General features: G+C 46.3%; 1 protein-coding gene and 1 long non-coding RNA gene across 2 annotated transcripts in view; both read right to left on the reverse strand.

Annotated features, from left to right (window-relative positions):
- Window positions 1-17451, reverse strand: part of LOC148315726 (uncharacterized) — a 138162-nt gene that overhangs the window by 111042 nt on the left and 9669 nt on the right. The window lies entirely within an intron of this gene.
- Window positions 1834-2427, reverse strand: LOC148315727 (uncharacterized). The gene is made up of 3 exons (XR_015840640.1): window positions 2367-2427; window positions 2191-2291; window positions 1834-1919 (listed from the first exon to the last, which is right to left on the reverse strand). It is a non-coding gene; the product is annotated as an uncharacterized LOC148315727 (long non-coding RNA).

The following is a 17451-nucleotide window of genomic DNA, read 5'->3' on the forward strand; positions in this document are numbered from 1 at the left end:
GTGGCGGACGCAGGACGTGCACCGCCGGAACAGGGACTGATGGCGGACACCGGGCGTGCTCCGCCGGGATAGGGACTTGTGGCGGACGCAGGACGTGCTCCGCCGGAACAGGGACTTGTGGCGGACGCAGGACATGCTCCGCCGGAACAGGGACTGGTGGCGGACGCAGGGCGTGCTCCGCCGGACCAGGGACTTGTGGCGGACGCCGAACGTGCTCCGCCAGAACTGGGACTTGTGGCGGACGCATGGCGTGCTCCGCCGGAACAGGGACTGGTGGCGGACGCAGGGCGTGCTCCGCCGGAACAGGGACTTGTGGCGGACGCAGGGCGTGCTCCGCCGGAACAGGGGCTGGTGGCGGACGCAGGACGTGCTCCGCCAGAACAGGGACTTGTGGCGGTGGCGAGGCGCCGGAGGGGGGGTCAGCAGCTCTCAGGAGGCCAGAACGGGCCCCCCCAGCTTGGGGTGAGCCGGGACGGGGCGTATCAACTGGCGGGGAGCCGGAACGGGGTTCAGCAGCTGGCAGGAAGTCCGGACGGGACTCAACAGCTGGGGAGGAGCCGGAACAGGACTCATCCGCTGGCGGGGAGCCGGCACTTGACTCATCCGCTGGCGTGGAGCCGGAACGGGGCTCGGCAGCTGGCGGGGAGCCGGGAAGGGGCTCGGCAGCTGGCGGGGCGCCGGAACGGGGCTCAGCAGCTAGCGGGGAGCCGAGACGGGGCTCAGCAGCTGGCAGAGCGCCGGGACGGGGCTCGGCAGCTGGCGGGGAACCGGGAAGGGGCTCGGCAGCTGGCGGGGAGCCGGGAAGGGGCTCGGCAGCTGCCGGGGAGCCGGAACAGGGTTCAGCAGCTGGCGAGGAGCCGGGATGGGACGCTGCGGCTGGGGGGCAGCCGGGAAGGGACGCTGCGGCTGGCGGGGAGCCGGGAAGGGACTCAGCAGCTGGCGGGCAGCCGGGAAGGGACGCTGCGGCTGGCGGGGAGCCGGGGAGGGACTCAGCCGCTGGCGGGCAGCCGGGAAGGGGCGCTGCGGCTGGCGGGGAGCCGGGAAGGGACTCAGCAGCTGGCGGGGAGCCGTGGCAGGGCTCAGCAGCTGGCGGGGAGACTGCATGGGCTGCTGCAGCTGGCGTGGAGGCGACATGGGTTGCGGCAGCTGACGTGGAGGCGTGACCCCTTTCAGCCTGCTTTCTGTCAGCCAGCTGGGCCTGCAGCGAGAGAGACTGCCTCATGCTCTCCACCGTCTGGACCTTCAGCGCCGCGATCTGGGCTGTCAGCTCCTTGAGAGTCTCCCGGGATGGTGCCTCGGCGGCGCCCTTCGCCGCTATCGAGGCCACCCGCTCCGCTATCTGGGCCATTTGTGCACTCAGCTCAGTGCGGCGGGAGTCCAGCATGTAGACGACACTTGCGAGCTCGTCCTCGTAAGCGGGGTAAGCGGGTAGCGTGGCAGACGTGGTGCTGAGCTGATCGGCGGGTTGGTGGGGGGGGTCCGTGCGGCGGTGTCCATGACGCCGCCGCGAGCCCCTCGCTGGGTCCTTTTTTCTGGGTCGGGTCATTCTGTCAGGATTGCCTTATGGCAAGGAGGAGGTGGACCCAATAGGCGAGGAGGCAGGGAAATGGATGATGTTAAGGGGAATTTATTGAAGGGATCAAACGAGGACAAACAGCGAGGCAGGATACAAACAACAAGGGCAAACAGGACGCGACTAACTGGGACAAGGATAAAGGGCCGGAACGAGGACGGAAACGAGAACCAGAGCAGGAACGAGATCTAGGAGCGGTCGTGACAGTCCGTGACGCAGCAACAGGGAGCCAAACGGGATAATGACCCGACACTGGGTTGAGGGCATGGGAGGTATAAATAGTCCGGTAATCAGGGGAGCAGATGGGGAGCAGGTGTGTGATCGTGAACTGGGAACAGGTGCGTGGCTGGTGAGAACGAAAACAATAACACAAAGCACATGGCAGGGAGGTGACGAAAACAATAACAAAAGACACATGGCAGGGAGGTGACGAAAACAATAACAAAAGGCTGTCATGCCCGACGCGTATCATGACAGAAGGTTTGGATTTTTAGGAGCATGTGCAGGGGAGTTATTAAGCATTCATTTATTTGTATTAGGTTCATTTTGTCTTCTTATTATTGATATTTGACTGATTCATTAAAAGCAGACAATTATGTTTTAGGTTAATTTTTTACCTGACATGTTTCGGCGAGTCTTTCGCCTTCTTCAGAGTGTCGCATGATGGTGTCTTGAGACCCGTCTTTATCAGCTGATGTTCCATGAGGGTGTGACTTACCTGTCAAAAAAATGAAAAATCAGAGCAGTAAAAGAACAAGCACAACATGAACATTACAAATCAGCAATCACTGACCACTGCAAAAGCGAAAACCACATCATGGACCGGGAGAAGGGCAGGGTCATCCGCACCGAAGAGAACAAACAACAGCGCTGGATCAGAGAGGCCATTGAGATCTGCAAGCGAGGCATAAAAACCATGAACAGAGACAAGGGAGCCTTCATCCTCTCTACCACCTGGAGCAGCATTTTGGCGGAGTGAACGGACAGCGGGGGGCGTGACTTGCCTTCATTCTTGTGACAGGTAAGTCACGCCCTCATGGAACATCAGCTGATAAAGACGGGTCACAAGACACCATCATGTGACACTCTGAAGAAGGCGAAAGACTTTCGTATTGTGACATGCTCAAGGCCTAAACACTCATCCGAGCAAATATAAGGTAGATTTTGTTCACCTGCCCGGAGAAAAACATCAACGAAAATAATTTGTATTTGTTTTAACCAGTTGGTGGCGCTACCACTGCGATCAAAAATAAGTTGGCAGCCGTCTTCAGGGCCTGAATATCCTCAAATGTGAAAGATTTCCAGAAGATGGATCATCTGAATCATTTTGCAGGAACTTTTTTTGCCACGGAGAATAATCAGACTCTGCGGCACCGTAATAGCCACGCCCTTTGAAGGAAAGTCATAAAAATAGGGATAGAGTAAGATCAATGTCTTGAGTCTTTTCTAGCCAATTTTCAATCGGATTCGTTAAAAGGGCACCGTGCAGTACGTCAAAATGTAAAAAATGATATTGATTGGCGCAAGGTGTATAACTGAATATAAACTTATAGATGTCTTCAGGTACAGACTCTTTATGTACATGTGAAGTTTTGGATATTTAGCAGCATGTGCAGGAGAGTTATTAAGCATTTTGTCCATTGCGGCGAAGGAAATCTTAAGTGAAAACTTTGAAGCCCCGCCCCCGTCATATAGTATTTCGGAAACAAAAAATTTTAGCCCCAGTGTTTGTCCCAGGTCTTCAGATGCTACAGACAGAATTTTAAGGCAATCAGATGAAGCCTTTAGGATCAGGGTGCAAAAGAATGACCCCTGTAAACATGCAAAAAAGGGCAAAAGTCGGACTTTCAAAAATTCATAACTCACTTCCTGTTCATATTAGACGTTAAAATATCAAATTTTTCGCCATGCCCGATGAGACTGCCAAGTTTGGTGAGTTTTTGTGCATGTTTCGGGGGTCAAAAATGCGATCGAACAATCGGAAAAATAATAATAATAATAATTTCTACAAAAACAATAGGGACTTCGCAGCGGTCGCTGCTCAGGCCCTAATAATAATAATAATAATAATAATAAAAGTAATAATGTTTTCTACAAAAACAATAGGGACCTCGCCGCGGTCGCTGCTCGGGCCCCAATAATAATTTCTACACAAAGTCCATTGTGGTGACCCGCCCCCTTTTAAGTAAATTCAAAATGGCCGACTTCCTGTAAAACCTAGCTCATTGCTCCAAGAGACTTTTTTGTAGGTCTTGGTCTTATACATACAGTGAACCCTCGCTACTTCGCGGTTCACCTTTCGCGGGTTCAGTGCTTCGCGGGTCTAAAAAATATTCTGGGGCATTGTAGTTTCGCCGAGCGGCACGACGGGTCGCTGGAGAGATTAGACGGCCGGCGTGCGCCGAAGAAGAGCGTGGGCGAAGAGGAGAGTGGACGAAGAAGAGCACGTTCCCCCGGACACGATCGGTGGCGACGTTTCGCGCGGTTCGGACCGTACCAGAGCTCCGGCCGGCGTGCGTGGCAGTTAAGCCGTAGAGGAGCACCTTCCCCGGGCACGGGCGGTTCCAAGCGGCCCCTAAGTTTAACCGAATGGAAGCTCCGGAGGAGGAGGGCATGCTCACGTCACAGTAAGCCGAAGAGGAGCACCTTCCCCGGGCACGGGCGGTGCCAAGCGGCCCCTAAGTTTAACCGAATGGAAGCTCCGGGGGAGGAGGGCGGGCGTGTGTCACAGTTAAGCCAAATTGGAGCACCTCTTCTGCCCGGGCACGAGCGGAGCGCGAGGCTGTCAGTTATGAATGAATAAATGAATAAATAAATAAAGAATGCCACCTTTCATTTCACAGGGCACACCGGACGGCGTACCAGCAGGTAAAAGTCGGAGTAATTAAATAAATACAAAAAGAATGGCTGGGGAATAAAAAAATAATACGTTTTAATAATAATTTGGTTTTTTTGTTATAACATGAATTTCACTCTCTCTCTCCCCGTATATATATATATATATATATATATATATATATATATATATATATATATATATATATATATATATATATATATATATATATATAAATATATATATATATATATATATATATTTATTATATATATTGTATATTTTTTTTAAGCATTTTTGAAGGTGCGCCGCTACTTCGCGGATTTTCAGTTTTCGCGGATGGTCTCGGTCCCCATTAACGGCGATAACCGAGGGTTCACTGTACTCCATAAAATTTACAAAAAGCGAGGTGAAACACTCAACCAGAGCTGCTTTTTTTTAACATTTCTCGAGGGCCATGGCGAGCCATTTCAAAAAAGCTGCACAACTAACGTATAAAATATTGATAAATTTGCTCGGCCTGATGTGTGTGTAAAGTTTTACGAGTTGACGTTCATATTTAGAACCTAATAATCAGCTTTGTTTTATTGCCGAACAGTGCAATGCCACTCCCACAACTTTTCACGAAAAAGGACGAATTTCGTATTGTGACATCCTCATGGCCGAAACAGTCATCCGAGCATATATGAGGGCGACCTTGTTGAGTTGCACGGAGAAAAACATCCAAGAAAATAACTTGTATTAGCTTTTACCAGTTGGTGGCGCTACTACTACGATGTAAAATAAGTTGGTAGATGTCTTCAGGGCTGAAGTATCCTCAAATGTGTACAATTCGAGAAGATAGGATCATCTGAGTCATGTTGCCGGAGCTTTTGTTGCCACAGAGTACAATCGGACTTTTCAGCACCTTAATAGCCACGCCTTTTGCCAAAACGTCACAAAATTCGGCAGAGAGTAAGATCATTGTCTTGAGTCTTTTCTGACTAATTTTCAGTCGGATTCGTCAAAAGGGCACCGTGCAGTACGTGAAAATTAAAATAAAAACAAATTTTTGATTCCACTTGGCGGCACTGTGTGTACAACAAAATAATAACATTACGATGTCTTCAGGTCGGGACGTTTTATTTACAGGTGAAGGTTTGGATTTTTAGGAGCATGTGCAGGGGAGTTATTAAGCATTCATTTATTTGTATTAGGTTCATTTTGTCTTCTTATTATTGATATTTGACTGATTCATTAAAAGCAGACAATTATGTTTTAGGTTAATTTTTTACCTGACATGTTTCGGCGAGTCTTTCGCCTTCTTCAGAGTGTCGCATGATGGTGTCTTGAGCTGATGTTCCATGAGGGTGTGACTTACCTGTCAAAAAAATGAAAAAAATCAGAGCAGTAAAAGAACAAGCACAACATGAACATTACAAATCAGCAATCACTGACCACTGCAAAAGGGAAAACCACATCATGGACCGGGAGAAGGGCAGGGTCATCCGCACAGAAGAGAACAAACAACAGCGCTGGATCAGAGAGGCCATTGAGATCTGCAAGCGAGGCATAAAAACCATGAACAGAGACAAGGGAGCCTTCATCCTCTCTACCACCTGGACCAGCATCTTGGCGGAGTGAACGGACAGCGGGGGGCGTGACTTGCCTTCATTCTTGTGACAGGTAAGTCACGCCCTCATGGAACATCAGCTGATAAAGACGGGTCACAAGACACCATCATGTGACACTCTGAAGAAGGCGAAAGACTTTCATATTGTGACATGCTCAAGGCCTAAACACTCATCCGAGCAAATATAAGGTAGATTTTGTTAACATGCCCGGAGAAAAACATCAACGAAAATAATTTGTATTTGTTTTAACCAGTTGGTGGCGCTACCACTGCGATCAAAAATAAGTTGGCAGCCGTCTTCAGGGCCTGAATATCCTCAAATGTGAAAAACTTCGAGAAGATGGATCATCTGAATCATTTTGCAGGAACTTTTGTTGCCACGGAGAATAATCAGACTCTGCGGCACCGTAATAGCCACGCCCTTCGAAGGAAAGTCACAAAAATAGGGATAGAGTAAGATCAATGTCTTGAGTCTTTTCTAGCCAATTTTCAATCAGATCCGTTAAAAGGGCACCGTGCAGTACGTCAAAATGTAAAAAATGATATTGATTGGCGCAAGGTGTATAACTGAATATAAACATATAGATGTCTTCAGGTACAGACTCTTTATGTACATGTGAAGTTTTGGATTTTTAGCAGCATGTGCAGGAGAGTTATTAAGCATTTTGTCCATTGCGGCGAAGGAAATCTTAAGTGAAAACTTTGATGCCCCGCCCCCGTCATATAGTATTTCGGAAACAAAAAATTTTAGCCCCAGTGTTTGTGCCAGGTCTTCAGATGCTACAGACAGAATTTTAAGGCAATCAGATGAAGCCTTTAGGATCAGGGTGCAAAAGAATGACCCCTGTAAACATGCAAAAAAGGGCAAAAGTCGGACTTTCAAAAATTCATAACTCACTTCCTGTTCATATTAGACGTTAAAATATCAAATTTTTCGCCATGCCCGATGAGACTGCCAAGTTTGGTGAGTTTTTGTGCATGTTTCGGGGGTCAAAAATGCGATCGAACAATCGGAAAAATAATAATAATAATAATTTCTACAAAAACAATAGGGACTTCGCAGCGGTCGCTGCTCAGGCCCTAATAATAATAATAATAATAATAATAAAAGTAATAATATTTTCTACAAAAACAATTGGGACCTCGCCGCGGTCGCTGCTCGGGCCCCAATAATAATTTCTACACAAAGTCCATTGTGGTGACCCGCCCCCTTTTAAGTAAATTCAAAATGGCCGACTTCCTGTAAAACCTAGCTCATTGCTCCAAGAGACTTTTTTGTAGGTCTTGGTCTTATACATACAGTGAACCCTCGCTACTTCGCGGTTCACCTTTCGCGGGTTCAGTGCTTCGCGGGTCTAAAAAATATTCGGGGGCATTGTAGTTTCGCCGAGCGGCACGACGGGGCGCTGGAGCGGTTAGACGGCCGGCGTGCGCCGAAGAAGAGCGTGGGCGAAGAGGAGAGTGGACGAAGAAGAGCACGTTCCCCCGGACACGATCGGTGGCGACGTTTCGCGCGGTTCGGACCGTACCAGAGCTCCGGCCAGCGTGCGTGGCAGTTAAGCCGTAGAGGAGCACCTTCCCCGGGCACGGGCGGTGCAAAGCGGCCCCTAAGTTTAACCGAATGGAAGCTCCGGAGGAGGAGGGCATGCTCGCGTCACAGTAAGCCGAAGAGGAGCACCTTCCCCGGGCACGGGCGGTTCCAAGCGGCCCCTAAGTTTAACCGAATGGAAGCTCCGGAGGAGGAGGGCATGCTCGCGTCACAGTAAGCCGAAGAGGAGCACCTTCCCCGGGCACGGGCGGTGCCAAGCGGCCCCTAAGTTTAACCGAATGGAAGCTCCGGGGGAGGAGGACGGGCGTGTGTCACAGTTAAGCCAAATTGGAGCACCTCTTCTGCCCGGGCACGAGCGGAGCGCGAGGCTGTCAGTTATGAATGAATAAATGAATAAATAAATAAAGAATGCCACCTTTCATTTCACAGGGCACACCGGACGGCGTACCAGCAGGTAAAAGTCGGAGTAATTAAATAAATACAAAAAGAATGGCTGGGGAATAAAAAAATAATACGTTTTAATAATAATTTGGTTTTTTTGTTATAAAATGAATTTCACTCTCTCTCTCCCCGTATATATATATATATATATATATATATATATATTTATTATATATATTGTATATTTTTTTTAAGCATTTTTGAAGGTGCGCCGCTACTTCGCGGATTTTCAGTTTTCGCGGGTGGTCTCGGTCCCCATTAACCGCGATAACCGAGGGTTCACTGTACTCCATAAAATTTACAAAAAGCGAGGTGAAACACTCAATCAGGGCTGCTTTTTTTAACATTTCTCGAGGGCCATGGCGAGCCATTTAAAAAAAGCTGCACAACTAACGTATAAAATATTGATAAATTTGCTCGGCCTGATGTGTGTGTAAAGTTTCACGAGTTGTCGTTCATATTTAGAACCTCATAATCAGCGTTGTTTTATTGCCGAACAGTGCAATGCCACTCCCACAACTTTTCACGAAAAAGGACAAATTTCGTATTGTGACATCCTCATGGCCGAAACAGTCATCCGAGCATATATGAGGGCGACCTTGTTGAGTTGCACGGAGAAAAACATCCAAGAAAATAACTTGTATTAGCTTTTACCAGTTGGTGGCGCTACTACTACGATGAAAAATAAGTCGGTAGATGTCTTCAGGGCTGAATTATCCTCAAATGTGTACAACTTCGAGAAGATAGGATCATCTGAGTCATGTTGCCGGAGCTTTTGTTGCCACAGAGTACAATCGGACTTTTCAGCACCGTAATAGCCACGCCTTTTGCCAAAACGTCACAAAATTCGGCAGAGAGTAAGATCATTGTCTTGAGTCTTTTCTGACAAATTTTCAGTCGGATTCGTCAAAAGGGCACCGTGCAGTACGTGAAAATTAAAATAAAAACAAATTTTTGATTCCACTTGGCGGCGCTGTGTGTATAACAAAATAATAACATTAAGATGTCTTCAGGTCGGGACGTTTTATTTACAGGTGAAGGTTTGGATTTTTAGGAGCATGTGCAGGGGAGTTATTAAGCATTCATTTATTTGTATTAGGTTCATTTTGTCTTCTTATTATTGATATTTGACTGATTCATTAAAAGCAGACAATTATGTTTGAGGTTAATTTTTTACCTGACATGTTTCGGCGAGTCTTTTGCCTTCTTCAGAGTGTCGCATGATGGTGTCTTGAGACCCGTCTTTATCAGCTGATGTTCCATGAGGGTGTGACTTACCTGTCAAAAAAATGAAAAAATCAGAGCAGTAAAAGAACAAGCACAACATGAACATTACAAATCAGCAATCACTGACCACTGCAAAAGGGAAAACCACATCATGGACCGGGAGAAGGGCAGGGTCATCCGCACAGAAGAGAACAAACAACAGCGCTGGATCAGAGAGGCCATTGAGATCTGCAAGCGAGGCATAAAAACCATGAACAGAGACAAGGGAGCCTTCATCCTCTCTACCACCTGGACCAGCATCTTGGCGGAGTGAACGGACAGCGGGGGGCGTGACTTGCCTTCATTCTCGTGACAGGTAAGTCACGCCCTCATGGAACATCAGCTGATAAAGACGGGTCACAAGACACCATCATGTGACACTCTGAAGAAGGCGAAAGACTTTCGTATTGTGACATCCTCAAGGTCTAAACACTCATCCGAGCAAATATAAGGTAGATTTTGTTAACCTGCCCAAAGAAAAACATCAACGAAAATAATTTGTATTTGTTTTAACCAGTTGGTGGCGCTACCACTGCGATCAAAATTAAGTTGGCAGCCGTCTTCAGGGCCTGAATATCCTCAAATGTGAAAGATTTCCAGAAGATGGATCATCTGAATCATTTTGCAGGAACTTTTGTTGCCACGGAGAATAATCAGACTCTGCGGCACCGTAATAGCCACGCCCTTTGAAGGAAAGTCATAAAAATAGGGATAGAGTAAGATCAATGTCTTGAGTCTTTTCTAGCCAATTTTCAATCGGATTCGTTAAAAGGGCACCGTGCAGTACGTCAAAATGTAAAGATTTATATTGATTGGCGCAAGGTGTATAACTGAATATAAACATATAGATGTCTTCAGGTACCGACTCTTTATGTACATGTGAAGTTTTGGATTTTTAGCAGCACGTGCAGGAGAGTTATTAAGCATTTTGTCCATTGCGGCGAAGGAAATCTTAAGTGAAAACTTTGAAGCCCCGCCCCCGTCATATAGTATTTCGGAAACAAAAAATTTTAGCCCCAGTGTTTGTCCCAGGTCTTAAGATGCTCCAGACAGAACTTTAAGGCAATCAGATGAAGCCTTTAGGATCAGGGTGCAAAAGAATGACCCCTGTAAACATGCAAAAAAGGGCAAAAGTCGGACTTTCAAAAATTCATAACTCACTTCCTGTTCATATTAGACGTTAAAAAATATCAAATTTTTCGCCATGCCCGATGAGACTGCCAAGTTTGGTGAGTTTTTGTGCATGTTTCGGGGGTCAAAAATGCGATCGAACAATCGGAAAAATAATAATAATAATAATTCCTACAAAAACAATAGGGACTTCGCAGCGGTCGCTGCTCAGGCCCTAATAATAATAATAATAATAATAGTAATAATATTTTCTACAAAAACAATAGGGACCTCGCGGCGGTCGCTGCTCGGGCCCCAATAATAATTTCTACACAAAGTCCATTGTGGTGACCCGCCCCCTTTTAAGTAAATTCAAAATGGCCGACTTCCTGTAAAACCTAGCTCATTGCTCCAAGAGACTTTTTTGTAGGTCTTGGTCTTATACATACAGTGAACCCTCGCTACTTCGCGGTTCACCTTTCGCGGGTTCAGTGCTTCGCGGGTCTAAAAAATATTCGGGGGCATTGTAGTTTCGCCGAGCGGCTCGACGGGGCGCTGGAGCGGTAAGACGGCCGGCGTGCGCCGAAGAAGAGCGTGGGCGAAGAGGAGAGTGGACGAAGAAGAGCACGTTCCCCCGGACACGATCGGTGGCGACGTTTCGCGCGGTTCGGACCGTACCAGAGCTCCGGCCGGCGTGCGTGGCAGTTAAGCCATAGAGGAGCACCTTCCCCGGGCACGGGCGGTGCCAAGCGGCCCCTAAGTTTAACCGAATGGAAGCTCCGGAGGAGGAGGGCATGTTCGCGTCACAGTAAGCCGAAGAGGAGCACCTTCCCCGGGCACGGGCGGTTCCAAGCGGCCCCTGAGTTTAACCGAATGGAAGCTCCGGAGGAGGAGGGCATGCTCGCGTCACAGTAAGCCGAAGAGGAGCACCTTCCCCGGGCACGGGCGGTTCCAAGCGGCCCCTAAGTTTAACCGAATGGAAGCTCCGGAGGAGGAGGGCATGCTCGCGTCACAGTAAGCCGAAGAGTAGCACCTTCCCCGGGCACGGCGGTGCCAAGCGGCCCCTAAGTTTAACCGAATGGAAGCTCCGGGGGAGGAGGGCGGGCGTGTGTCACAGTTAAGCCGAATTGGAGCACCTCTTCTGCCCGGGCACGAGCGGAGCGCGAGGCTGTCAGTTATGAATGAATAAATGAATAAATAAATAAAGAATGCCACCTTTCATTTCACAGGGCACACCGGACGGCGTACCAGCAGGTAAAAGTCGGAGTAATTAAATAAATACAAAAAGAATGGCTGGGGAATAAAAAAATAATACGTTTTAATAATAATTTGGTTTTTTTGTTATAAAATGAATTTCACTCTCTCTCTCCCCGTATATATATATATATATATATATTTATTATATACATTGTATATTTTTTTTAAGCATTTTTGAAGGTGCGCCGCTACTTCGCGGATTTTCAGTTTTCGCGGGTGGTCTCGGTCCCCATTAACCGCGATAACCGAGGGTTCACTGTACTCCATAAAATTTACAAAAAGCGAGGTGAAACACTCAATCAGGGCTGCTTTTTTGAACATTTCTCGAGGGCCATGGCGAGCCATTTCAAAAAAGCTGCACAACTAACGTATAAAATATTGATAAATTTGCTCGGCCTGATGTGTGTGTTAAGTTTCACGAGTTGTCGTTCATATTTAGAACCTCATAATCAGCGTTGTTTTATTGCCGAACAGTGCAATGCCACTCCCAAAACTTTTCACGAAAAAGGACAAATTTCGTATTGTGACATCCTCATGGCCGAAACAGTCATCCGAGCATATATGAGGGCAACCTTGTTGAGTTGCACGGAGAAAAACATCCAAGAAAATAACTTGTATTAGCTTTTACCAGTTGGTGGCGCTACTACTACGATGAAAAATAAGTCGGTAGATGTCTTCAGGGCTGAAGTATCCTCAAATGTGTACAACTTCGAGATGATAGGATCATCTGAGTCATGTTGCCGGAGCTTTTGTTGCCACAGAGTACAATCGGACTTTTCAGCACCGTAATAGCCACGCCTTTTGCCAAAACGTCACAAAATTCGGCAGAGAGTAAGATCATTGTCTTGAGTCTTTTCTGACTAATTTTCAGTCGGATTCGTCAAAAGGGCACCGTGCAGTACGTGAAAATTAAAATAAAAACAAATTTTTGATTCCACTTGGCGGCACTGTGTGTATAACAAAATAATAACATTAAGATGTCTTCAGGTCGGGACGTTTTATTTACAGGTGAAGGTTTGGATTTTTAGGAGCATGTGCAGGGGAGTTATTAAGCATTCATTTATTTGTATTAGGTTCATTTTGTCTTCTTATTATTGATATTTGACTGATTCATTAAAAGCAGACAATTATGTTTTAGGTTAATTTTTTCACTGACATGTTTCGGCGAGTCTTTCGCCTTCTTCAGAGTGTCGCATGATGGTGTCTTGAGCTGATGTTCCATGAGGGTGTGACTTACCTGTCAAAAAAATGAAAAAAATCAGAGCAGTAAAAGAACAAGCACAACATGAACATTACAAATCAGCAATCACTGACCACTGCAAAAGGGAAAACCACATCATGGACCGGGAGAAGGGCAGGGTCATCCGCACAGAAGAGAACAAACAACAGCGCTGGATCAGAGAGGCCATTGAGATCTGCAAGCGAGGCATAAAAACCATGAACAGAGACAAGGGAGCCTTCATCCTCTCTACCACCTGGACCAGCATCTTGGCGGAGTGAACGGACAGCGGGGGGCGTGACTTGCCTTCATTCTCGTGACAGGTAAGTCACGCCCTCATGGAACATCAGCTGATAAAGACGGGTCACAAGACACCATCATGTGAAACTCTGAAGAAGGCGAAAGACTTTCGTATTGTGACATCCTCAAGGCCTAAACACTCATCCGAGCAAATATAAGGTAGATTTTGTTAACCTGCCCGGAGAAAAACATCAACGAAAATAATTTGTATTTGTTTTAACCAGTTGGTGGCGCTACCACTGCGATCAAAAATAAGTTGGCAGCCGTCTTCAGGGCCTGAATATCCTCAAATGTGAAAAATTTCGAGAAGATGGATCATCTGAATCATTTTGCAGGAACTTTTGTTGCCACGGAGAATAATCAGACTCTGCGGCACCGTAATAGCCACGCCCTTCGAAGGAAAGTCACGAAAATAGGGATAGAGTAAGATCAATGTCTTGAGTCTTTTCTAGCCAATTTTCAATCAGATTCGTTAAAAGGGCACCGTGCAGTACGTCAAAATGTAAAAAATGATATTGATTGGCGCAAGGTGTATAACTGAATATAAACATATAGATGTCTTCAGGTACCGACTCTTTATGTACATGTGAAGTTTTGGATTTTTAGCAGCACGTGCAGGAGAGTTATTAAGCATTTTGTCCATTGCGGCAAAGGAAATCTTAAGTGAAAACTTTGAAGCCCCGCCCCCGTCATATAGTATTTCGGAAACAAAAATTTTTAGCCCCAGTGTTTGTCCCAGGTCTTAAGATGCTCCAGACAGAATTTTAAGGCAATCAGATGAAGCCTTTAGGATCAGGGTGCAAAAGAATGACCCCTGTAAACATGCAAAAAAGGGCAAAAATCGGACTTTCAAAAATTCATAACTCACTTCCTGTTCATATTAGACGTTAAAATATCAAATTTTTCGCCATGCCCGATGAGACTGCCAAGTTTGGTGAGTTTTTGTGCATGTTTCGGGGGTCAAAAATGCGATCGAACAATCGGAAAAATAATAATAATAATAATTTCTACAAAAACAATAGGGACCTCGCCGCGGTCGCTGCTCGGGCCCCAATAATAATTTCTACACAAAGTCCATTGTGGTGACCCGCCCCCTTTTAAGTAAATTCAAAATGGCCGACTTCCTGTAAAACCTAGCTCATTGCTCCAAGAGACTTTTTTGTAGGTCTTGGTCTTATACATACAGTGAACCCTCGCTACTTCGCGGTTCACCTTTCGCGGGTTCAGTGCTTCGCGGGTCTAAAAAATATTCGGGGGCATTGTAGTTTCGCCGAGCGGCACGACGGGGCGCTGGAGCAGTTAGACGGCCGGCGTGCGCCGAAGAAGAGCGTGGGCGAAGAGGAGAGTGGACGAAGAGAGCACGTTCCCCCGGACACGATCGGTGGCGACGTTTCGCGCGGTTCGGACCGTACCAGAGCTCCGGCCGGCGTGCGTGGCAGTTAAGCCGTAGAGGAGCACCTTTCCCGGGCACGGGCGGTGCCAAGCGGCCCCTAAGTTTAACCGAATGGAAGCTCCGGAGGAGGAGGGCATGCTCGCGTCACAGTAAGCCGAAGAGGAGCACCTTCCCCGGGCACGGGCGGTTCCAAGCGGCCCCTAAGTTTAACCGAATGGAAGCTCCGCAGGAGGAGGGCATGCTCGCGTCACAGTAAGCCGAAGAGGAGCACCTTCCCCGGGCACGGGCGGTGCCAAGCGGCCCCTAAGTTTAACCGAATGGAAGCTCCGGGGGAGGAGGGCGGGCGTGTGTCACAGTGAAGCCGAATTGGAGCACCTCTTCTGCCCGGGCACGAGCGGAGCGCGAGGCTGTCAGTTATGAATGAATAAATGAATGAATAAATAAAGAATGCCACCTTTCATTTCACAGGGCACACCGGACGGCGTACCAGCAGGTAAAAGTCGGAGTAATTAAATAAATACAAAAAGAATGGTTGGGGAATAAAAAAATAATAAGTTTTAATAATAATTTGTTTTTTTTGTTATAACATGAATTTCACTCTCTGTCTCTCTCTCTCCCCCCGTATATATATATATATATATATATATATATATATATATATATATTTATATATTTATTATATATATTGTATATTTTTTTTAAGCATTTTTGAAGGTGCGCCGCTACTTCGCGGATTTTCAGTTTTTGCGGGTGGTCTCGGTCCCCATTAACCGCGATAACCGAGGGTTCACTGTACTCCATAAAATTTACAAAAAGCGAGGTGAAACACTCAACCAGGGCTGCTTTTTTGAACATTTCTCGAGGGCCATGGCGAGCCATTTCAAAAAAGCTGCACAACTAACGTATAAAATATTGATAAATTTGCTCGGCCTGATGTGTGTGTAAAGTTTCACGAGTTGTCGTTCATATTTAGAACCTCATAATCAGCTTTGTTTTATTGCCGAACAGTGCAATGCCACTCCCACAACTTTTCATGAAAAAGGACGAATTTCGTATTGTGACATCCTCATGGCCGAAACAGTCATCCGAGCATATATGAGGGCGACCTTGTTGAGTTGCACGGAGAAAAACATCCAAGAAAATAACTTGTATTAGCTTTTACCAGTTGGTGGCGCTACTACTACGATGAAAAATAAGTTGGTAGATGTCTTCAGGGCTTAATTATCCTCAAATGTGTGCAACTTCGAGAAGATAGGATCACCTGAGTCATGTTGCTGGAGCTTTTGTTGCCACAGAGTACAATCGGACTTTTCAGCACCGTAATAGCCACGCCTTTTGCCAAAACGTCACAAAATTCGGCAGAGAGTAAGATCATTGTCTTGAGTCTTTTCTGACTAATTTTCAGTCGGATTCGTCGAAAGGGCACCGTGCAGTACGTGAAAATTAAAATAAAAACAAATTTTTGATTCCACTTGGCGGCACTGTGTGTATAACAAAATAATAACATTAAGATGTATTCAGGTCGGGACGTTTTATTTACAGGTGAAGGTTTGGATTTTTAGGAGCATGTGCAGGGGAGTTATTAAGCATTCATTTATTTGTATTAGGTTCATTTTGTCTTCTTATTATTGATATTTGACTGATTCATTAAAAGCAGACAATTATGTTTTAGGTTAATTTTTTACCTGACATGTTTCGGCGAGTCTTTCGCCTTCTTCAGAGTGTCGCATGATGGTGTCTTGAGACCCGTCTTTATCAGCTGATGTTCCATGAGGGTGTGACTTACCTGTCAAAAAAATGAAAAATCAGAGCAGTAAAAGAACAAGCACAACATGAACATTACAAATCAGCAATCACTGACCACTGCAAAAGGGAAAACCACATCATGGACCGGGAGAAGGGCAGGGTCATCCGCACCGAAGAGAACAAACAACAGCGCTGGATCAGAGAGGCCATTGAGATCTGCAAGCGAGGCATAAAAACCATGAACAGAGACAAGGGAGCCTTCATCCTCTCTACCACCTGGAGCAGCATTTTGGCGGAGTGAACGGACAGCGGGGGGCGTGACTTGCCTTCATTCTTGTGACAGGTAAGTCACGCCCTCATGGAACATCAGCTGATAAAGACGGGCCACAAGACACCATCATGTGACACTCTGAAGAAGGCGAAAGACTTTCGTATTGTGACATCCTCAAGGCCTAAACACTCATCCGAGCAAATGTAAGGTAGATTTTGTTAACCTGCCCGGAGAAAAAAATCAACGAAAATAATTTGTATTTGTTTTAACCAGTTGGTGGCGCTACCACTGCGATCAAAAATAAGTTGGCAGCCGTCTTCAGGGCCTGAATATCCTCAAATGTGAAAAATTTCGAGAAGATGGATCATCTGAATCATTTTGCAGGAACTTTTGTTGCCACGGAGAATAATCAGACTCTGCGGCACCGTAATAGCCACGCCCTTCGAAGGAAAGTCACAAAAATAGGGATAGAGTAAGATCAATGTCTTGAGTCTTTTCTAGCCAATTTTCAATCAGATTCGTTAAAAGGGCACCGTGCAGTACGTCAAAATGTAAAAAATGATATTGATTGGCGCAAGGTGTATAACTGAATATAAACATATAGATGTCTTCAGGTACCGACTCTTTATGTACATGTGAAGTTTTGGATTTTTAGCAGCACGTGCAGGAGAGTTATTAAGCATTTTGTCCATTGCGGCGAAGGAAATCTTAAGTGAAAACTTTGAAGCCCCGCCCCCGTCATATAGTATTTCGGAAACAAAAATTTTTAGCCCCAGTGTTTGTCCCAGGTCTTAAGATGCTCCAGACAGAATTTTAAGGCAATCAGATGAAGCCTTTAGGATCAGGGTGCAAAAGAATGACCCCTGTAAACATGCAAA

This window comes from Idiotropiscis lumnitzeri, unplaced genomic scaffold (genome assembly GCF_059441095.1).
Source record: "Idiotropiscis lumnitzeri isolate Australia: NSW breed Sydney's pygmy pipehorse unplaced genomic scaffold, RoL_Ilum_1.0 HiC_scaffold_48, whole genome shotgun sequence".
NCBI lineage: Eukaryota > Metazoa > Chordata > Actinopteri > Syngnathiformes > Syngnathidae > Idiotropiscis > Idiotropiscis lumnitzeri.